The sequence below is a fragment of the Salvelinus alpinus genome, chromosome 9 (genome assembly GCF_045679555.1).
Source record: "Salvelinus alpinus chromosome 9, SLU_Salpinus.1, whole genome shotgun sequence".
Lineage (NCBI taxonomy): Eukaryota > Metazoa > Chordata > Actinopteri > Salmoniformes > Salmonidae > Salvelinus > Salvelinus alpinus.
In genome coordinates, this window is record NC_092094.1 from 13,559,614 (window position 1) to 13,583,505 (window position 23,892).

General features: G+C 45.3%; 1 protein-coding gene across 2 annotated transcripts in view; it reads right to left on the bottom strand.

Moving 5' to 3' along the window:
• LOC139584344 (alpha-1,3-mannosyl-glycoprotein 4-beta-N-acetylglucosaminyltransferase C-like) overlaps window positions 1-23,892 on the bottom strand; it is a 179,686-nt gene that overhangs the window by 77,915 nt on the left and 77,879 nt on the right. For both annotated transcript variants that reach the window (XM_071416059.1, XM_071416060.1), the window contains exon 3: window positions 12,261-12,356. The gene's annotated coding sequence lies outside the window, so the exon portion shown is untranslated. The remainder of the gene's footprint in view (window positions 1-12,260; window positions 12,357-23,892) is intronic.

The window sequence follows — 23,892 nt, forward strand, 5'->3', positions numbered from 1 at the left end:
CGGTGACCCGTTCCTGTAGGTTCATGCTCTACAACATTCGCAGAGTACGACCCTGCCTCACACAGGAAGCGGCGCAGGTCCTAATCCAGGCACTTGTCATCTCCCGTCTGGATTACTGCAACTCGCTGTTGGCTGGGCTCCCTGCCTGTGCCATTAAACCCCTACAACTCATCCAGAACGCCGCAGCCCGTCTGGTGTTCAACCTTCCCAAGTTCTCTCACGTCACCCCGCTCCTCCGCTCTCTCCACTGGCTTCCAGTTGAAGCTCGCATCCGCTACAAGACCATGGTGCTTGCCTACGGAGCTGTGAGGGGAACGGCACCTCCGTACCTTCAGGCTCTGATCAGGCCCTACACCCAAACAAGGGCACTGCGTTCATCCACCTCTGGCCTGCTCGCCTCCCTACCTCTGAGGAAGTACAGTTCCCGCTCAGCCCAGTCAAAACTGTTCGCTGCTCTGGCACCCCAATGGTGGAACAAACTCCCTCACGACGCCAGGTCAGCGGAGTCAATCACCACCTTCCGGAGACACCTGAAACCCCACCTCTTTAAGGAATACCTAGGATAGGATAAAGTAATCCTTCTAACCCCCCCCCCCCTCCCCCCTTAAAAGAGTTAGATGCACTATTGTAAAGTGGTTGTTCCACTGGATATCATAAGGTGAATGCACCAATTTGTAAGTCGCTCTGGATAAGAGCGTCTGCTAAATGACTTAAATGTAAATGATGTTGATTGGAAAAGTATGTATCACATTTGCTTCTGTCAGTAAATGACGCCTCCCACCAGTCCGAAAATCAACTAACAATGGCTTTTTACTGGAAAGTTATACAATCAATTTACAACTTACAATCTATGAGAACACTAAAGCTTCTTTACTGTTTGTGCACATCCACTGGTAAGAAGCTCCACATGGCCCTGAGAACGGTCTAGGCTGTGCCACTGTCAGTGACGACATATATACTCTGGCTGTCGGTTGACAATTGTTCTACATAGTGACTCTGCTGTCTGTAGCACAGAAGTGTAAAAAGCAATAACAGCAGCAAAGTGCAACAGTGGCTTTGCTTTGCTGTCAATATTTTCCCTCTTGATAAACCCTCTGGGCAAGTGTACTTCTTCAGCCAGCCAACACAAACACAGCTTTGTCCTTGTTTGATCCTGTCAACAGTGTGTAGATACAATAGGCAGAAAATAAAGCCTTTTCACTCCGAGGGCTCTACTTCAACAAACCTAATGCTATGGTAAATCTAAGCGCTGGCGGTAGCGCTATAGGTCTGGGGGTATGTCAGAATTTGTTATCCTGATTTTCACAGACGGAATTATGAGAGCAAATAGCTGGTTGTAGGTGTGATGAGGGCTTGGCCACTCATTGGTCAATCAAGGCTTTCATGGCTTCATACTGCATGCGTTTGTCTCAAGTTCTATAGGTTATTGACAGTCTTTGCATTGTCATCAACTCCAATTAAGCTGGGGGCACGGAATATTCTCGTCCTAGTCCATTGTAGATTGATACTACAGTTTATTGATTAAATGGCATAGGCTACAGTAATAGCAGCAGTAAAAAATCATCCAGTATTTGCTCAATATGTTTGGAGTGTTGAAAGTCAACATTGCTGTAACTGGCTTCAATGAGTATAGGCCTTTACGTATCACACTTCTCCTCAAATAAAAAATACTAGGCTCCCGTAAGTTGTATTGTATGAGTGAGGAACATTCTCAATAAATATATAGCCTAGGCCTACCATTGATATGGCGTTATAGGAATGACACATTTGAATATGTTTATAAGCGGACAACAGGCGCTCCTTGAAAATGGAGCCGAATGGAGTATGCACTGCAGGTAGACCTATGTAAATTCTGAATAATGCAAAAGTGTCACGATCGTCAAAGGGAGAGAGAGAGGACCAAGGCGCAGCGTGTGAAAAATACATCTTCTCTTTATTTAGAAGAAGAAAAACTAAACAAAACAACAAATAGACGAACGTGAAGCTATAAATGACTAAGTGCAAAAACATGCAACATAGACACAGACATAGACAATTACCCACAAATGCATGATGCCTATGGCTGCCTTAAATATGGCTCCCAATCAGAGACAAATGAAAGACATCTGTCTCTGATTGAGAACCACTCAGGCAACCATAGACATACCTAGAAACATACACTCAACCATAGACATACCTAGAAACATTCCCTCAACACAAACCCATACACTAAACCCAACACCCCCTTTACCATATAACCACCCAAAACACAAACATTCCCCATGTCACACCCTGACCTAACTAAAATAATAAAGAAAACAAAGAATACTAAGGCCAGGGCGTGACAGTACCCCCCCCCAAAAGGTGCGGACTCCGGCCGCAAAACCTGACACATAAAGGGAGGGTCCGGGGTGGGCCTTAATATGGCGGCGGCTCGGGTGCGGGACTTGGCCCCCACTCCACCATTGTCAATATCCGCTTCGTTGTCTCTGGTAGATCCTGGCTGACTGGCGGCTCTGGAAGATCCTGGCTGGCTGGCGGCTTCGGAAGATCCTGGCTGGCTGGCGACTCTGGCTGCTCAGGGCTGGCTGGCGACTCTGGCTGCTCAGGGCTGGCTGGCGACTCTGGCTGCTCAGGGCTGGCTGGCGACTCTGGCTGCTCAGGGCTGGCTGGCGACTCTGGCTGCTCAGGGCTGGCTGGCGACTCTGGCTGCTCAGGGCTGGCTGGCGACTCTGGCTGCTCAGGGCTGGCTGGCGACTCTGGCTGCTCAGGGCTGGCTGGCGACTCTGGCAGATCCTGTCTGGTTGGCGGCTCTGGCAGATCCTGTCTGGTTGGCGGCTCTGGCAGATCCTGTCTGGTTGGCGGCTCTGGCAGATCCTGTCTGGTTGGCGGCTCTGGCAGATCCTGTCTGGTTGGCGGCTCTGGCAGATCCTGTCTGGTTGGCGGCTCTGGCAGATCCTGTCTGGTTGGCGGCTCTGGCAGATCCTGACTGACGAATGGCTCTAGCGGCTCCTGACTGACGAACGGCTCTGACGGCTCGGGACAGACGGGCGGCTCTAATGGCTCGGGACAGACGGATGGCTCAGATGGCGCTTGGTAGACGGATGGCTCAGATGGCGCTGGGTAGACGGATGGCTCAGATGGCGCTGGGTAGACGGATGGCTCAGATGGCACTGGGCAGACGGATGGCTCAGATGGCACTGGGCAGACGGATGGCTCAGATGGCACTGGGTAGACGGATGGCTCAGATGGTGCTTGGCAGACGGGCAGCTCTGGCCGGCTGAGGCGCACTGTAGGCCTGGTGCGTGGTGCCGGAACTGGTGGTACCGGGCTGGGGACACGCACCTGAAGGCTAGTGCGGGGAGAAGGAACAGGGCATACTGGACCCTGGATACGCACATTAGGCATAGTGCGTGGTGCCGGAACTGGTGGTACTGGGCTGGGGACACGCATCTCAGGGCTAGTGCGGGGAGCAGTAACAGGACACACTGGGCTCTCAAAGCGCACTATAGGCCTGGTGCGTGGTACCGGCACAGGTGGTACCGGGCTGAGGGCACGCACCTCAGGGCGAGTGCGGGGAGAAGCAACAGTGCGTACAGGGCTCTGGAGACGCACATTAGGCCTAGTGCGTGGTGGTACCGGGCTGGGGACACGCATCTCAGGGCTAGTGCGGGGAGCAGCAACAGGATGCACAGGACTCTGGAGACGCACAGGAGGCTTGGTGCGTGGTGCCGGAATTGGTGGTACCGGGCTGGAGACACGCACCATAGGGCGAGTGCGTGGAGGAGGAACAGGGCTCTGTAGACACACTGGAAGCCTGGTGCGTGGTGTAGGCACTGGTGGAACTGGACTGGGGCGGGGAGGTGGCGCCCTTGAGCACCGAGCCTGCCCAACCTTACCTGGTTGAATGCTCCCCGTCGCCCGACCAGTGCGGGGAGGTGGAATAACCCGCACCGGGCTATGTAGGCGAACCGGTGACACCATGCGTAAGGCTGGTGCCATGTATGCCGGCCCGAGGAGACGCACTGGAGACCAGACGCGTTGAGCCGGCTTCATGGCACCTGGCTCAATGCCCAATCTAGCCCTACCAGTGCGGGGAGGTGGAATAACCCGCACCGGGCTATGAACACGTACAGGAGACACCGTGCGCTCTACTGCGTAACACGGTGTCTGCCCGTACTCCCGCTCTCCACGGTTAGCCTGGGAAGTGGGCGCAGGTCTCCTACCTGCCCTCGGCCCACTACCTCTTATCCCCCCCCAAGAAATTTTTGGGTTGTACTTGCGGGCTTCCAGCCTTGCCTCCGTGCTGCCTCCTCATATCGCCTCCTCTCGGCTTTCGCTGCCTCCAGCTCTTCACGAGGGAGGCGATATTCTCCCGGTTGTGCCCAAGGTCCCTTACCATCCAATATCTCCTCCCATGTCCATGAATCCTTTATACCTTGCTCCTGTTGCCGCTTGACACGCTGCTTGGTCCTTGTTTGGTGGGTAATTCTGTCACAATCGTCAAAGGGAGAGAGAGAGGACCAAGGCGCAGCGTGTGAAAAATACATCTTCTCTTTATTTAGAAGAAGAAAAACTAAACAAAACAACAAATAGACGAACGTGAAGCTATAAATGACTAAGTGCAAAAACATGCAACATAGACACAGACATAGACAATTACCCACAAATGCATGATGCCTATGGCTGCCTTAAATATGGCTCCCAATCAGAGACAAATGAAAGACATCTGTCTCTGATTGAGAACTACTCAGGCAACCATAGACATACCTAGAAACATACACTCAACCATAGACATACCTAGAAAGATTCACTCAACACAAACCCATACACTAAACCCAACACCCCCTTTACCATATAACCACCCAAAACACAAACATTCCCCATGTCACACCCTGACCTAACTAAAATAATAAAGAAAACAAAGAATACTAAGGCCAGGGCGTGACAAAAAGCATGATGGCAAAAGCCTAGACCATTTAGAAACCTTTGATGGATAGGCTACTTGGCTAATGCATGTCCAGCATAAAAAAGACACTAGATACATTGCTGTTGAAACAGCTTTTGTTATAGTAGGGTAAGGGTAGCCTACTAAGGGCTTGTTTTTTAATCAAACGAAACGGAAAACAAGCAATTGTTAGAGGAAAATAACTTAAATGTTTCTAAATATGAGTGTCACTGGATTATCTCATCTCTCGTTCCATTATGGGCATATAGCCTACATGAAGGGTTTTTTACCCACATCCAAAATATTAACAGGACTTAGCAAAAATAATATACAATAGCCTACATAAATAAAAAGGGGATGCCCACTCACTGTTTTGCTGCTCCCAAACTTAATATTTTAATAAAGCTTTGGTGATTAAGATTTATTTTAAAGCAGTCTCATGAGCCAAACCCATTATTGATAGTCTTGACTACTTGGTGAATGCATTGAGCAGGACAAAGAAAACTGGGAAAGCCAGCTCATATAAGACAGGTAAATTACCAATCCTAGCGCTAGGGTTTGAAAATACAAGAGTGCCAGCTTTAACAGGTCAAAATTGCGAACAAGCGTGTTTTTGACAATTGCTTTGGCTTAATGCCAGACAAAAATATAGTCCCGAGAGTCAGTGACCTCAGTCTTTGCTGCCACCTCCAGAACAGATATCGGTGGTCAGGACCACATATACTGCCCCGGAGACCAGGGTTCGATCCCCCATTTCACCTCTTCTAAAACCTCCACCCTCTCATATATCTCACTCTCTGACACTGTCGATCTCTATAGAAAATAAAACAATAAAATACAAAAGGAGGATGAAATTCTCCTTTGTCCTCCGCCTCAACTCATCCCAGATTCATGAGAGGAACTGATGAAACTAATGACCAGACAGATGGAGACCAGTGGAGGCTGGTATGAGGACGGGCTCATTATAATGGTTGGAATGGAATGAACGTAACGGAGTCAAAAGTGGTTTCCATATGTTTGGTACTGTTCCATCATTCCATTCCAGCCATTACAATGAGCCCGTCCTCCTATAGCTCCTCCCACCAGCCTCCACAGATGGAGACAGAGATAATGCGAAATTCTGTGTCTGTACCACGGAATGGAAAAGAAAAACCCATTTGTACACGCTAATTAGGAGATGTTTTTTTTAAGTGTATGCGGGCGACAGTGAGACAGCACTTTCTCATTGTGTTCACCTTTTATAATGTCAGATCACAGCGAGAGGCATCATTCGCTCTGCTACACTGAGTTGTAGGCTACAGTAGCTTCTCTGATGTATGGAGAAGTACAGTATAAGGGAAATTCAAGGAGAACAACAAACAAATGGGTCGTTGCACGAAAAGAATGCCTTTTGCATCCCTTCAACATTTTAACTAGAAATTGTGCACCAATATTGTATTTTAAAAGCCTGTTATATTAAATGAAGTGCCCTTTAATATAGACCAAATGGAAAATTGAATACATCCCAAAAAATGTATATGAATAAAGACTTGCCCAAATTCAACATTTTGACATGTCCCTCTGTGGACCCTTCCAAACTTCAATTTCCCCAGTTACAAGGGGATTTATGGCCGATTTAAGATGAAAATGTCAACCCTGTTACTTTATTTGGCACTTAGTAAACACTTACTATAGTCTTTTTATTTAACCTCTTGAGACAAAAAAACATGTTCTTTATGAAGTTGAACATGTCCTCTTTATGACAGAATGTTAAAATTAGGGGAAATATACAGTGCAATCGGGAAAGTATTCAGACCCCTTAACTTTTTCCACATTTTGTTATGTTACAGCCTTATTCTAAATTGATAAAATTTAGGGGGGTTTCTCATCAATCTACACACAATACACCATAATGGCAAAGCAAAAACAGGTTTTTAGAAATGTTTGCAAAATTTCCACAAATAATAAACTGAAATACCTTCTTTACATAAGTATATAGACCCTTTGCTGCAGCATTGAACGTCCCCAAGAACACAGGCATTCTTAAATTCATTCTTAAATGGAAGAAGTTTGGAACCACCAAGATTCTGACCAAACTGAGCAATCGGGGGAGAAGGGCCTTGGTAAGGGAGGTAACCAAGAACCCAATGGTCACTCTGACAGAGCTCCAAAGTTCCTCTGCGGAGATGGGAGAACCTTCCAGAAGGACAACCATCTCTGCAGCACTCCACCAATCAGGCCTTTATGGTAGAGTGGCCAGACGGAAGCCACTCCTCAGTAATATGCACATGACAGCCCACTTGAAAGGCATCTAAAGGACTCAGACCATGAGAAACGAGATTCTCTGGTCTGATGAAACCAATGTTTGGCATTCTTTGGCCTGAATGCCAAACATCACGTCTGGAGGAAACCTGGCACCATCCCTACGGTGAAGCACGGTGGTGGCAGCATCATGCTATGGGGAAGTTTTTTAGCGGCAGGGACTGGGAGACTAGTCAGGATCGAGGAAAAGACGAACGGAGCAAAGTACAGAGAGGTCCTTGATGAAAACCTGCTCCAGAGCGCTCAGGATCTCAGACTGGGGTGAAGTTTCACATTCCAACAGGACAACGATCCTAAGCACACAACCAGGACAATGCAGGAGTGGTTTAGGGACAAGTATCTGAATGTCCTTGAGTGGCCCAGCCAGAGCCTGGACTTGAACCTGATCAAACATCTCTGGAGAGACGTGAAAATACAGTAACTGTGCAGCGATGCTCCCCATCCAACCTGACAGAGCTTGAGAGGATCTGCAGAGAAGAATGGGAGAAACTCCCCAAATACAGGTGTGTGTCTTACCCAAGAAGACTCGAGGCTGTAATCGCTGCCAAAGGTGCTTAAACAAAGTACTGAGTAAAGGATCTGAATGCTTATGTAAATGTGATATTTCTGTTGTTTTTTTGTAATACATTTGCAAAAATAAAAAAATAAACTATTTTCCCTTTGTTATTATGGGGTATTGTGTGTAGACTGATGAGGAAGAAGGGAAAAACAAGATTTAATACATTTTAGAATAAGGCTGTAACGTAACAAAATGTGGAAAAGTCAAAGGGTCTGAATACTTTCCAAATGCACTGTGGATATACAGTACCAGTCAAAAGTGTTTCTATATTTGACAATTTTTTACACTACCGTTCAAAAGTTTGGGGTCACTTAGAAATGTCCTTGTTATCCATGAAAACATACATGAAATGAGTTGCAAAATGAATAGGAAATATAGTCAAGTTGTTAACAAGGTTATATATAATGATTTTTAATTGAAATAATAATTGTGTCCTTCAAACTTGGCTTTCGTCAAAGAATCCTTCATTTGCAGCAATTACAGCCTTGCAGACCTTTGGCGTTCTAGTTGTCAATTTGTTGAGGTAATCTGAAGAGATTTCACGCCATGCTTACTGAAGCACCTCCCACGAATTGGATTGGCTTGATGGGCACTTCTTACGTGCCATACTGTCAAGCTGCACCCACAACAGCTCAATAGGGTTGAGATCCGGTGACTGTGCTGGCCACTCCATTATAGACAGAATACCAGCTGACTGCTTCTTCCCTAAATAGTTATTGCATAGTTTGGAGCTGTGCTTTGGGTCATTGTCCTGTTGTAGGAGGAAATTGGCTCCAATTAAGCACCATCCACAGGGTATGGCACGGTGTTGCAAAATGGAATGATAGCCTTCCTTCTTCCAGATCCCTTTTACCCTGTGCAAATCTACCACTTTACCACCACCAAAGCACCCCCAGACGATCACGTTGCCTCCACCATGCTTGACAGACGGCGTCAAGCATGCTTCCAGCATCTTATAATTTATTCTGCATCTCATGTATCATCAAATCAAGTTTATTTTATATAGCCCTTCGTACATCAGCTAATATCTCGAAGTGCTGTACAGAAACCCAGCCTAAAACCCCAAACAGCAAGCAATGCAGGTGTAGAAGCACGGTGGCTAGGAAAAACTCCCTAGAAAGGCCAAAACCTAGAAAGAAACCTAGAGAGGAACCAGGCTATGAGGGGTGGCCAGTCCTCTTCTGGCTGTGCCGGGTGGAGATTATAACAGAACTATGCCAAGATGTTCAAAATATTCATAAGTGACAAGCATGGTCAAATAATAATCATGAATAATTTTCAGTTGGCTTTTCATAGCTGATCATTGTATGTTCTTCTTTGTGATTCAAACTTCTCAAACTTAGATTCGTCTGTCAATAGCTTGCTTAGCTTGCTTCTGAAGCTAAGCAGGGTTGGTCCTGGTCGGTCCCTGAATGGGAGACCAGGTGCTGCTGGAAGTGGTGTTGGAGGGCCAGTAGGAGGCACTCTTTCCTCTGGTCTAAACAAAGATCCCAATGCCCCAGGGCAGTGATTGGGGACACTGCTCTGTGTAGGGTGCTGTCTTTCGGATGGGACGTTAAACGGGTGTCCTGACTCTCTGAGGTCATTAAAGATCCCATGGCACTTATCGTAAGAGTAGGGGTGTTAACCCTGGTGTCCTGGCTAAATTCCCAATCTGGCCCTCAACCATCACGGTCACCTAATAATCCCCAGTTTACAATTGGCTCTTTCATCCCCCTCCTCTCCCCTGTAACTATTCCCCAGGTCGTTGCTGCAAATGAGAACGTGTTCTCAGTCAACTTACCTGGTAAAATAACGGTAAAATAAAAAAAAAATAACACTTTTTTCCACTCTTCCTCTGTCCAGTGTCTGTGTTATTTTGCCCATCTTAATATTTTATTTATATTGTCCAGTCTGAGATATGGCTTTTTCTTTGCAACTCTGCCTAGAAGGCCAGCATCCCAGAGTCGCCTCTTCACTGCTGACGTTGAGACTGGTGTTTTGCGGGTACGATTTAATGAAGCTGCCAGTTGAGGACTTGTGAGGCGTCTGTTTCTCAAACTAGACACTCTAATGTACTTGTCCTCTGTACTTGTTCTCGCTTGGAATAGCCTTCATTTCTCAGAACAAGAATAGACTGACGAGTTTCAGAAGAAAGGTCTTTGTTTCTGGCCATTTTGAACCCGTAATCGAACCCACAAATGCTGATGCTCTAGATACTCAACTAGTGTAAAGAAGGCCCGTTTTATTGCTTCTTTAATTAGCACAACAGTTTTCAGCTGTGCTAACATAATTGCAAAAGGGTTTTCTAATAATCAATTAGCCTTTGATAAACTTGGATTAGCTAATGTAACGGATGTGAAATGGCTAGCTAGTTAGCGGGTACGCGCTACTAGCGTTTCAATCAGTTACGTCACTTGCTCTGAAACCTAGAAGTAGTGTTGCCCCTTGCTCTGCAAGGGCCGTGGCCTTTGTGGAGCGATGGGTAACGATGCTTCGTGGGCGACCGTTGTTGATGTGTGCAGAGGGTCCCTGGTTCGCGCCCGTGTCGGGGCGAGGGGACGCCGTAAAGTTATACTGTTACATTGATGCTGTTGACCCGGATCACTGGTTGCTGCGGAAAAGGAGGAGGTTGAAAGGGGGGTGAGTGTAACAGATGTGAAATGGCTAGCTAGTTAGCGGGTACGCGCTACTAGCGTTTCAATCAGTTACGTCACTTGCTCTGAAACCTAGAAGTAGTGTTGCCCCTTGCTCTGCAAGGGCCGCGGCTTTTGTGGAGCGATGGGTAACGACGCTTCGTGGGTGACTGTTGTTGATGTGTGCAGAGGGTCCCTGGTTCGCGCCCGTGTCGGGGCGAGGGGACGCCGCAAAGTTATACTGTTACATTGATGCTGTTGACCCGGATCACTGGTTGCTGCGGAAAAGGAGGAGGTTGAAAGGGGGGTGAGTGTAACAGATGTGAAATGGCTAGCTAGTTAGCGGGTACGCGCTACTAGCGTTTCAATCAGTTACGTCACTTGCTCTGAAACCTAGAAGTAGTGTTGCCCCTTGCTCTGCAAGGGCCGCGGCTTTTGTGGAGCGATGGGTAACGACGCTTCGTGGGTGACTGTTGTTGATGTGTGCAGAAGGTCCCTGGTTCGCGCCCGTGGCGAGGGGACGGTCTAAAGTTATACTGTTACACTAACACAAAGTGCCATTGGAACACAGGAGTGATGGTTGCTGATAATGGGCCTCTGTACGCCTATGTAGATATTCCATTAAAAATCAACCGTTTCCAGCTACAATAGTCATTTACAACATTCACAATGTCTACACTGTATTTCTGATCAATTTGATGTTATTTTAATGGACAAAAAAAAGTTTTTCTTTCAAAAACAAGGATATTTCGAAGTGACCCCAAACTTTTGAACGGTAGTGTACATTGTAGAATAATAGTGAAGACATCAAAACTATGAAATAACAAATATGGAATCATGTCGTAACCAAAAAAGTATTAAACAAATCAAAATATGTTTTATGTTTTAGATTCTTGAAAGCCACCCTTTGCCTTGATGACAGCTTTGCACACTCTTAGCATTCTCTCAACCAGCTTTAACGAGGAAGTCACCTGGAATGCTTTTACAACAGTCTTGAAGAAGTTCCCACATATGCTGAGCACTTGTTGGCTGCTTTTCCTTCACTCTGCGGTCCAACTCATCCCAAACCATCTCAATTGGGTTGAGGTCGGGTGATTGTGGAGGCCACAAAGACACGGCGGTTGGAACCAATGTAGAAAATAGTAAAAAATAAAGAAAAACCCTTGACTGAGAGAGGTGTCCAAACTTTTGACTGGTACTGTATATATTTTTTTTACCAAGTTACACTACCCGAAAGGTACTCAATTTGAATTCAATTTGGAACGACCCAACTATTAAACTATCCACGGCTGAAACTACTTCTATCAAATCTTAATTATTTTTTTAAAAAATACATTTTATCCCCTTTTCTCCCCAATTTTCGTGGTATCCAATCGCTAGTAATTACTATCTTGTCTCATCGCTACAACTCCCGTACGGGCTCGGGAGAGACGAAGGTCAAAAGCCATGCGTACTCCGAAGCACAACCCAACCAAGACGCACTGCTTCTTAACACAGCGCACCTCCAACCCAGAAGCCAGCCGCACCAATGTGTCGGAGGAAACACTGTGCACCCGCCCCCCTCGGTTAGCGCGCACTGCGCCCGGCCCGCCACAGGAGTCGCTGGAGCGCGATGAGACAAGGATATCCCTACCGGCCAAACCCTCCCTAACCCGGATGACGCTATGCCAATTGTGCATCGCCCCACGGACCTCCCGGTCGCGGCCGGCTGTGACAGAGCCTGGGCGCGAACCCAGAGACTCTGGTGGCGCAGTGCTAGTCTGCGATGCAGTGCTCTAGACCACTGCGCCACCCGGGAGGCCCCGCTTCTATCAAATCTTGATTAATAATATAGTAATATCCTTCAATTTTACAGTACCTTTCAGCAGAAGTCAGATGTGTTAGTGGGAAGATGTCTGGTTGCTCTGAAGGTTGACATGGACTGGATCCACAAACAAATGCTCCTCAGTTGTTTCTGTCAAAAAAAAAGAGAGAGTCAGTCAAACGCACAGGAAGTGAATTCATTATACCGTGCACATCGGCATTCCATTGTTCATCTCTGTACCCTGTGTGTATGTGTCGCACATCAATATATTATACCGTGTGTGTTTCTGTGTGAGTGTGTGTATGAGCGTGTGAAGCACATGTACCGTAGCGGGTGTGTAAGTGTATGTGCAGCTTGAGCGTGCATGTGAAAGAGTAGCTCATTTCCTGCGTGCGCACACATACAACAACCAGTACAGCAAACAACAAGGTCACAACTCCCCTGAGCTTCCCACTGTGCCTAGTACACTGCCTTACATTTGAAGATGACTCTCCTCTCAAGAGTTTCCCTGGTAAAGGAAAAACGCTGGCTTTGCCTACGATGTCCACTCTGTCTCTCTCTAGTCTCTAGTCCAACTGTGGCTGACTCTCTCTGTCCAGTCTAACTGTGGCTGACTCTCTCTCTGTCCAGTCTAACTGTGGCTGACTCTCTCGCTCTCTCTCTCTCTTTCTCTCTCTAGTCTAACTGTTGTTCTCTCTCGCTCACTTTCTCTCTCTAGTCTAACTGTTGTTCTCTCTCTCTCTTTCTCTCTCTCTCTCTAGTCTAACTGTCGTTCACTCTCTCTCTCTCTCGCTCTCTCTTTCTCTCTCTAGTCTAACTGTGGCTGATTGTCCCTCTCTACGTAGAGCACAGAGACACTGATGGCAGAGATGAGATGGTGTGGTGCTCCCACACAGAGGCAGGGTAATTGGCTCTCCATGATGGGCCATAAACATACATCACAGAGGTGGTGGAGCGCCAAACAGACAGCTAACTAAGCCTCTCTCACTCTTTCTCTGCTGCTCCGTCTCTGCTGCTCCGTCTCTGCTGCATGCACAAGAAGACACAGATATACACACACACACCCCCAAGGATACACACACACACACACACACACACACACACACACACACACACACACACACACACACACACACACACACACACACACACACACACACACACACACACACACACACACACACACACACACACACACACACATAGCACATTGTCTTTGTTACTCTGGATATTCACGCTGCCTGCACGGGTCATGCCCTTCACGCCATTATCATAGCACACAGTAGAACACCCCGCCCCCTTTTTTATTAGAACAAAACAATAATCATACGGTAATATACAGTAATATATAGAGGACAACACTCTCTCTTAATCTCCATAGCACCATCACCATCACCCATAAGGGATGCCCTCGCAAGCAATTACCATAACACCATACTGTCACACATTAGTGATGCGCTGGATGACTCATAACCCACAGTCCCTGTGGTTTTTTCTTTCATTATTTTTATCTGCCGTTAGTACGTAGCCTCAGCTTTAGGGCCTAACTGTAGCATGTCAAATACACACCAATTGACAAACGCTTTTGGCAACTTGGTCATAAAAAGTTTACGTCGATCCACTGAGGCAAAAAGGAAAATGTAGGAGTTTAATTCAATAAGAGAAAAGCTGTGAAATAGAGAGTTCAAAATGAATAGAGGGAAGGGCCAGAACGTTAGTCTAATGTTTGGTGAAGTGGTAAAAGATGATGATGATAGCAGTGTTGTGTGATGATTTGTGAGGCGCTATACAAATTCGACAGTCACAAGATGGAGACTTCAAAATGACACGTCAAGGGAACTGTACTGTTCAGATGGGTTAAATGGAATAGTAGCCTAACTGAAATCTGGACAGTGACTGTAAATTTTGACTCTGGAACGTAAATAGCCCACCCAACTACCTCCAACCCCACATTGTTATTGTTTTTCTTCTCTTTTGCACCCTTGCACCCCAGTATCTCTACTTGCACCCCAGTATCTCTACTTGCACCCCAGTATCTCTACTTGCACATCATCATCTGCACATCTATCACTCCAGTGTTAATGCTACATTGTAATTATTTCGCCACTATTGCCTATTTATTGCCTTACCTCCCTAATCTTACTATATTTGCACACTCTGTACATAGATTTTTCTATTGTGTTATTGACTGTACGTTTGTTTATTCCATGTGTAACTCTGTGCTGTTGTTTTTGTCGCACCACTTTGCTTTATCTTGGCCAGATCGCAGTTGTAAATGACAACTTGTTCTCAACTAGCCTACCTGGTTAAATAAAGGTGAAATAAAAAACATTTCAAATTCTATATTTGCAGGTTAGGGTCGAGTGTGGGCCTCAGATGTTCACTTTATCACATATAGTCAGGCGGTTGTGGATGTGTTAAAAGCAATTGCGAGCGGGTGAACAAACATCTGACCCACGCATCACCATAACCCATATAGGATGACCTTGCTAACCATTACCATAAGACCATAGTGCCATGCATAATAGAGGCGATCCATTTCCACAGCACTATCACCATAGCACAGACCCTCCCTTCCATTATCATAACAGTATTGTCATAATAAGCAGGGTGACCCTGTTAGTCATATCCACAAAACTCTAAGAAGAGGCATTTCTTTCAGACAGCAGCCTAACACAGGAAATGGGTGAAATAAGGGCACCCAAGGCTATAACACAGAAGAAAACACACAGAGAATGGGTGAAATAAGGGCACCCAAGGCTATAACACAGAAGAAAACACACAGAGAATGGGTGTTTTCAAAAGGTGTTCTCCTTTCAAAATTGGACTCTAAAGTGTGAACATTTTCTACACCATTCCTGGTTGTGCCTCTGAGTGAGTTACTTAAGCAATAAGGCACGAGGGGATGTGGTTTATGGCCAATATACCACGGCTAAGGACTGTTCTTACCCGCCATGCAACGCAGAGTGCCTGGATACAGCCCTTAGCCGTGGTGTATTGGCCATATACCACAAACCCCCGAGGTGCCTTATTGCTATTATAAACCTGTTACAAACATAATTAGAACAGTAAAAATAAATGTTTTGTCATAGCCGTGGTATATGGCTTTCAGCCAAAGCATTCAGGGCTCGGACTCGGTTTGTAATTAGATATAAAACGTCTTCTTACTTTAATATACAAAATATTCTCAATTTCATGGACTGTTGGTTAGAACAATTTTGTTGATCGGTAATAACCATTTAATTGCTCCTCCGAAGAGCAAGATACTTGAAATAAATGATCAATTCACTTGTTTAGATTACAGCATAGAGTTCCCCTTTCATAAATGAATACAATAAACCCGGTTTTGTAGGTGGGTGTGACTGAGTTTATAATATTAGCTTGCCTCAAAGATGAATCACAATAATAACATCTCTCTGACACGCTACTGTGTAGCTCCATCTCTGTGCTGTGGTGTCTCAATACTGTTTTGTCATATTTGTGTATTAATCTGTGTATTAAAACCATTAAACTGATTTTTTTTTTTACCATTGTTCATCGCAGGATATAAATGGCAAAAATGAGGGTCTCGGCTTGAAAAACCCAAACATAATTTATCCAATTCACTTTTCCCAAAATTAGAGTGACAGGTCTTACATGACCATTCTATTCTGAGACAATCCCGGATCCCGAGACCCCCCCCACACACTCTATCGCTCGCTCGCTCGCTCTCTCTCTCTCACTCTCTCTCCAGACTCTCTCTCCAGACCCTTTCTCTCTCCAGACTGGATCTTTAATGGGAAGAGTGAATGAGATGGAGGGAACAGGAAGGGGAAGAGTGAATGAGATGGAGGGAACAGGAAGAGGAAGAGTGAATTAAATGGAGGGAACAGGAAGAGGAAGAGTGAATGAGATGGAGGGAACAGGAAGAGGAAGAGTGAATGAGATGGAGGGAACAGGAAGAGGAAGAGTGAATGAAATGGAGGGAACAGGAAGCGGAAGAGTGAATGAGATGGAGGGAACAGGAAGAGGAAGAGTGAATGAGATGGAGGGAACAGGAAGAGGAAGAGTGAATGAGATGGAGGGAACAGGAAGAGGAAGAGTGAATGAAATGGAGGGAACAGGAAGAGGAAGAGTGAATGAGATGGAGGGAACAGGAAGAGGAAGAGTGAATGAGATGGAGGGAACAGGAAGAGGAAGAGTGAATGAGATGGAGGGAACAGGAAGAGGAAGAGTGAATCGGATGGAAGGAACAGGAAGAGGAAGAGTGAATCGGATGGAAGGAACAGGAAGAGGAAGAGTGAATGAAATGGAGAGAACAGGAAGAGGAAGAGTGAATGAAATGGAGGGAACAGGAAGAGGAAGAGTGAATGAAATGGAGGGAACAGGAAGAGGAAGAGTGAATGAGATGGAGGGAACAGGAAGAGGAAGAGTGAATGAGATGGAGGGAACAGGAAGAGGAAGAGTGAATGAGATGGAGGGAACAGGAAGAGGAAGAGTGAATCGGATGGAAGGAGAAGGAGAAAGCGGAGGGTCCACAATGCCCCTCATTATTCAGAGAGACACTCGAGGCCACAGGAAAAAGCGCACTTCATTGTTCTTGTCAAACTCAGTCCGGCTTAATGGCGTGTTCAGTTCTTAGGGCCTCAGCTAGTGGAGAGATAATGGTAGTGGTGTGGCTGGGCCAGACGTAAAGAGAGAGAGATGATTAGATCAGGACAAAACACTTGACTATCTCCTTTCTCTATTGTTTCTTTCGTGGCTTTTAATCTCATTTTAGTAATTTAGCAGACGCTCTTATCCAGAGCAATTTACTGGAGCAATTAGGGGTAAGTGCCTTGCTCAAGAGTACATCGACATATTTTTCACCTAGTTGGCTCAGGGAATCGAACCAGCAACCTTTCGATTACTGACCCAACACTCTTAACGGCTAGGCTACATCTCGCTTGACAGACTTGCTTGACAGAGTCATGGTGCTTTGCAATACAGTGGACCTAGAACACCTGAGAGGAGGTAAAGCACTCTTGAGATAAATATCTTCCAGGGGCCAAAGTATTTTGCAGCTTCACATAAATATGTCATATCATGTAGCAATGGAGAAGGTAAATGGCAATGTTTTCCAACTGAAGAATAAAGTGATGGTTTACGGCATAGTAACTGTGAAGTGGCACAGATGTTTCTGTTGTTATTACTCCTCTGTATCCTTCCCTCCTTTCTGTGGAGATTATCCAGTGATTACTGGTATTGGGGTGGGATTATCGACTGTATTATAGAATGTATATCTAGAACCCCATATGTAACCAGCTCTGTAACTTACACTCAATACACAGATTAGGTACTTAGTCCTTTATTTTCTATGTTTTAACATGATGCTTCTGCTATGGCTCAAACATACTGTAGATGTGAAGCAGTAGCGGAGGTGCTGTTACCACGTTATGGCCAACACACATTCCAAACTGCTTGGTGTACTACACCCTGCAGTCACAGATATTTTCATCGGAGGTGGATGCCGTTAAAATGTCTGTTTGAATCTCATCCATGGTATATGCTTCCTGACGCAGATGATGCAGGAAGCAGTTGGAATCCAGGCCAAAATGGGACACAGGTGTTTGAGATAAACTCAGTGTCAATGAAGCCTCGTTACAGCATGTCCTTCCCTGCCTGCGTCCCGAACGGCACCCTATTCCCTACAGTGCACTGCTTTTGATCAGGGATCTGTAGGGCTCCATAGGACTCTGATCAAAAGTAGTGCACTATGTAGGGAACAGTGTACCGTTTGGGACTCAGCCTCTACCTATGGGTGTGTACCAGAGTGGCTGCAGCATTGATCAGACAGCCAAGCCCCTTTGTTTGCCTCCTAATTGGGGTAATTTATTGCCCTAACAGGCAGAGCAGCTGTGGCTTTACAGCATCGCACCAATTAAGCCCAGATGCTAAAATGAAAGACAGGACTGAAGACGTGAAGAATCAACAGACCATAACTCAGATCTGGGTAATAAATGTGACAGCATGAGACCGAGGAATGAGGAGGACCGTGGCGGGCTCTTCAAAACCCTCTGCTGATGTATTCCACTGATGTTGGAAACAACAAGCAACGTCATTATCAATGTAATTCAAAGAGTAATTTCAAAACCAGATCTAAGATGACCTGAAAGTTATTGTTTCTTATAACTTCTATGATTTTAATTATTGGTCAGAATCAAAGAAGGGAACAGACATCTACAGACATATACAGACATCTACAGGCATCTACAGACATCTGCAGGCATCTACAGACATCTACAGGCATCTACAGACATCTACAGGCATCTACAGACATCTACAGACATCTACAGACATCTACATACATCTACAGACATCTACATACATCTACAGACATCTACAGGCATCTACAGACATCTACATACATCTACAGACATCTACAGACATCTACAGACATCTACATACATCTACAGACATCTACAGACATCTACAGTCATCTACAGACATCTACATACATCTACAGACATCTACAGACATCTACAGACATCTACATACATCTACAGACATCTACATACATCTACAGACATCTACAGACATCTACAGACATCTACATACATCTACAGACATCTACATACATCTACATACATCTACATACATCTACAGACATCTACAGACATCTACAGACATCTACAGACATCTACATACATCTACAGACATCTACAGACATCTACAGACATCTACATACATCTACAGACATCTACAGACATCTACATACATCTACATACATCTACAGACATCTACAGGCATCTACAGACATCTACAGACATCTACAGGCATCTACAGACATCTACAGACATCTACAGACATCTACAGACATCTACATACATCTACAGACATCTACAGTCATCTACAGACATCTACAGACATCTACATACATCTACAGACATCTACAGACATCTACATACATCTACAGACATCTACAGACATCTACATACATCTACATACATCTACAGACATCTACAGACATCTACATACATCTACAGACATCTACAGTCATCTACAGACATCTACAGACATCTACAGGCATCTACAGACATCTACAGACATCTACATACATCTACAGACATCTACAGACATCTACATACATCTACAGACATCTACATACATCTACAGACATCTACATACATCTACAGGCATCTACAGACATCTACAGACATCTACATACATCTACAGACATCTACAGACATCTACAGGCATCTCTACAGGGAGTCGAGAACACTTCACGTCTAAGGTTAGATGGATTATGAGTAAACACAAAATTGTTCTCATGATAGTTCAATATTTCTCTGATTTACATTTTTATTTTGCACAAAATGGCAGTTGCGGTCAGGATCAGGTGGATTAGAGAATCGGAGAGCGAATGGCCCAGGAAATGTGGGACATAACAGGAGGAAATCAGGTCACCATGGACATTCCTCCAGGGCATGGATAACCCCAACATACTGTGGTTGGCCTGCCTCTCCTCTCTCCCAGTCTGAGTCCTTTAGATGATGTGCACTGGGAAAGGGCACACATGTGAGTAACACAGATACAGTAACATGGAAGAGGAGAAGGGGCCAACCTGAAGGCTCAGCTCACTGATGATGAATACTTCCAGAGAGAGTTTATGTTTTCTTGTCATGTGACCCCAAAGGAAAATAACATCTCATCGTTTTGATGATGTCTGGAGTTTGTACTGTTCCTATCCGGCTCGAAGGACCCTAATAAAAGAGGTCGAGTCTGAGAGAGTACGTCGTTGTACACATTTTCATTGTGTCACAAATCAAACAGTCCAAATTGTTCACCCAATAGGCCTGCCAGTCCACATAACATGAGCGAGTGATCTGCCTGAGAATATATTAATTTTAATTCTACGGTTCGGCTGGGTCCAAGATGGTGTATAGGTGAATAGCAAAGTGAGACGTGTGAGCATGCTAGTACCTGGGTCATACGAGAGCAGCACTAAAACATGCAGCACCTTGATAGACTGAACCATACCCCAGAGATGAAAGGAGTTCATGCACTCCTACAGAGAGTATCTCCTCCCTCTGTCCTCCATTAGAATTCCAGCTCTGTCTGGAGCTCCCCTGAATCCCATTACCTTCTCCATTCCACCACTGACTTAAACCCTCAAGACAAAACGAGTGCTTGTCTGTCGTGCCCTTGACGGCGGTGTCTTGCTCCTCCATGTAACCTCTCTCTCTCGGTCCCTCTTTCAGTCCCTCCCTATCTGTGTGTCTCTCTCTCGTTCCCTCTCTCTCTCTCTGTTTCTCCCTCTCGGTCCCCCTCTCTCGCTCTCGCTCTCTCCGTCCCTCTCTCTCTCTGTGCCTCTCTCTCGATCCCTCTCCCTCGCTCTCTCGGTCTCTCTCTCTCGGTCTCTCTCTCTCTCTCTCTCTCTCCCTCTCTCTCTCTCTTTGTCTCTGTCTCTCTCTTCAGGGAGAATTGTGATATCAGTAGCCTGATGGGGAGTAGAAACCTCTGTGTTTTATGAGGAGAACGAACGGCCCTGAACCCAATTATCTTTCTTTGTTAAGTAAAACTCTACTGGCCCTCATTTCAACATGCAGCCCCCCCTCTGCTGTTTTTACACTACAAAGTGATAACAGATTTAATTAGCTGAGGACCTTGCTTCAGGGAGACTCATGAATCTATATTGATATTTCTGCAGAACGTGGAGATAGGGCCTCGTCCTCATGATGAGCTACGGAGACGCTACTGGAGAAAAAAAGAAAGGGGGATGAAGTGATGATTTGCAACTTTAACTCTCCTGTTGACTTTTTCCCCTGAGGGTAATATTTTTATCGCTCTATGAGGATGAGCAGCATGGCTGAATTATGCAGAGCATGGCAGCAGCAATCAATGCTGTCTCACTGTGAGTAGCTTGGATTAAAAGAGGCCTGCTGTCAGGAGAGCAGCATTTCTGTTATTGACATTAGAGAATATTCCACCACTAATCTGGTAGAAATGAATTAAGTGTTCTGAGACCTTCAGCCCCATTTGGAGAGTGGAATCTTATTTGGATTTAATGGTGCATTTTGCCTGCCTAACCTGGTCACTTTGTTTGATGGATCAGTTTAACCATCTGGAATAACATTAGCAATAGCATTGGGGTCCTGAAGGTATAGAACCCTATATATAATATGGAGGTTTCTAGGGTCTCCACCAAGCTAGGTAAATCTGCTTTTACTTTTAATGCATCGTATTGCTGGAACAAAATTAATGTTTTGTGGTGTTTGGGCAATTTAAAGTATTGATTGGGAACTTGTTTGAGGATGAAGGTAACTGTTTTTCTGGGTGATTTGTGACGTTGTATTTGTGCTTCCCATGACTGTGTTTTTACATTCATTTAAAAAAAAAATATTTGACCTTTATTTAACCAGGTAGGCTAGTTGAGAACAAGTTCTCATTTACAACTGTGACCTGGCCAAGATAAAGCACAGCAGTTCGACACATACAGTGATTTTTGCAGTTCCTTCCAGTCATTGGCAGCAGAGAACTGGAAGGAAAGGCGGCCAAAGGAGGAATTGGCGTTTGTGGTGACCAGTGAGATATATCTGCTGGAGCGCGTGCTATGGGTGGGTGCTGCTATGGTGACCAGTGAGCTGAGATAAGGCGGGGATTTACCTAGCAGAGACTTGTAGATGACCTGGAGCCAGTGGGTTTGGCGACGAGTATGAAGCGATGGCCAGCCAACGAGAGCATACAGGTCGCAGTGGTGGGTAATATATGGGGCTTTGGTGACAAAATAGATGGCACTGTGATAGACTGCATCCAATTTGTTGAGTATAGTGTTTGAGGCTATTTTATAGATGACATCGCCGAAGTCGAGGATCGGTAGGATGGTCAGTTTTACGAGGGTATGTTTGGCAGCATGAGTGAAGGATGCTTTGTTGCGAAATAAAAAGCCAATTCTAGATTTAATTTTGGATTGGAGATGTTTGATGTGAGTCTGGAAGGAGAGTTTCCAGTCTAACCAGACACCTAGATATTAGTAGTTGTCCACATATTCTAAGTCAGAACCGTCCAGAGTAGTGATGCTGGACGGGCGGGCAGGTGCGGGCAGTGACCGGTTGAAGAACATGCATTTAGTTTTACTTGCATTTAAGAGCAATTGGAGGCCACGGAAGGAGAGTTGTATGGCATTGAAGCTCGTCTGGAGGTTAGTTAACACAGTGTCCAAAGAAGGGCCAGAAGTATACAGAATGGTGTCGTTTGCGTAGAGGTGGATCAGAGAATCACCAGCAACGAGAGCGACATCATTGATGTATACAGGGAAGAGAGTCGGCCCGAGAATTGAACCCTGTGGCACGCCCATAGAGACTGCAAGAGGTCCGGACAACAGGCCCTCCGATTTGACACACTGAACTCTATCAGAGAAGTAGTTGGTGAACCAGGCGAGGCAATCATTTGAGAAACAAAGGCTGTTGAGTCTGTCAAAATGAATGTGGTGATTGACAGAGTCGAAAGCCTTGGCCAGGTCGATGAATACGGCTGCACAGTAATGTCTCTTATCGATGGCGGTTATGATATCGTTTATGACCTTGAGCGTGGCTGAGGTGCACCCATGACCAGCTCTGAAACCAGATTGCATAGCGGAGAAGGTACGGTGGGATTCGAAATGGTCGGTAATCTGTTTGTTGAATTGGCTTTCGAAGACTTTAGAAAGGCAGAGTAGGATGGATATAGGTCTGTGGCAATTTGGGTCTAGAGTGTCTCCCCCTTTGAAGAGGGGGATGACCGCTGCAGTGTTCCAATCTTTTGGGAATCTCAGACAATACAAAATAGAGGTTGAACAGGCTAGTAATAGGGGTTGCAACAATTTCAGCAGATAATTTTGAAAAGAGAGGGTCCAGAATGTCTAGCCCGGCTGATTTGTAGGGGTCCAGGTTTTGCAGTTCTTTAAGAACATCAGCTATCTGGATTTGGGTGAAGGAGAAATGGGGGAGGATTGGGCGAGTTGCTGTGGGGAGTGCAGGGCTGTTGACCGGGGTAGGGGTAGCCAGGTGGAAAGTAGAGGTTGACAGATTATGATTTTTCAACGCCGATACCGTTTATTGGAGGACCAAAAAAAAGCCGATACCGATTAATCTGCCAATATTTTTATTTATTTATTTGTAATAATGACAATTACAACAATACTGAATGAACACTTATTTTAACTTAATATAATACATCAATAATATCAATTTAGCCTCAAATAAATAATGAAACATGTTCAATTTGGTTTAAATAATGCAAAAACATAATAACATAATGCAAAAAAGTGTTGGAGAAGAAAGTAAAAGTGCAATATGTGCCATGTAAAAAAGCTAATGTTTAAGTTCCTTGCTCAGAACATGAGAACATATGAAAGCTGGTGGTTCCTTTTAACATGAGCCTTCAATATTCCCAGGTAAGAAGTTTTAGGTTGTAGTTAATATAGGAATTATAGGACTATTTCTCCCTATACGATTTGTATTTCATATACCTTTGACTATTGGATGTTCTTATAGGCACTTTAGTATTGCCAGTGTAACAGTATAGCTTCCGTGCCTCTCCTCGCTCCTACCTGGGTTTGAACCAGGAGCACATCGACAACAGCCACCCTCGAAGCAGCGTTACCCATTCAGAGCAAGGGGAACAACCACTCCAAGTCTCAGAGCGAGTGACGTTTGAAACGCTATTAGCGCGCACCCCGCTAACTAGC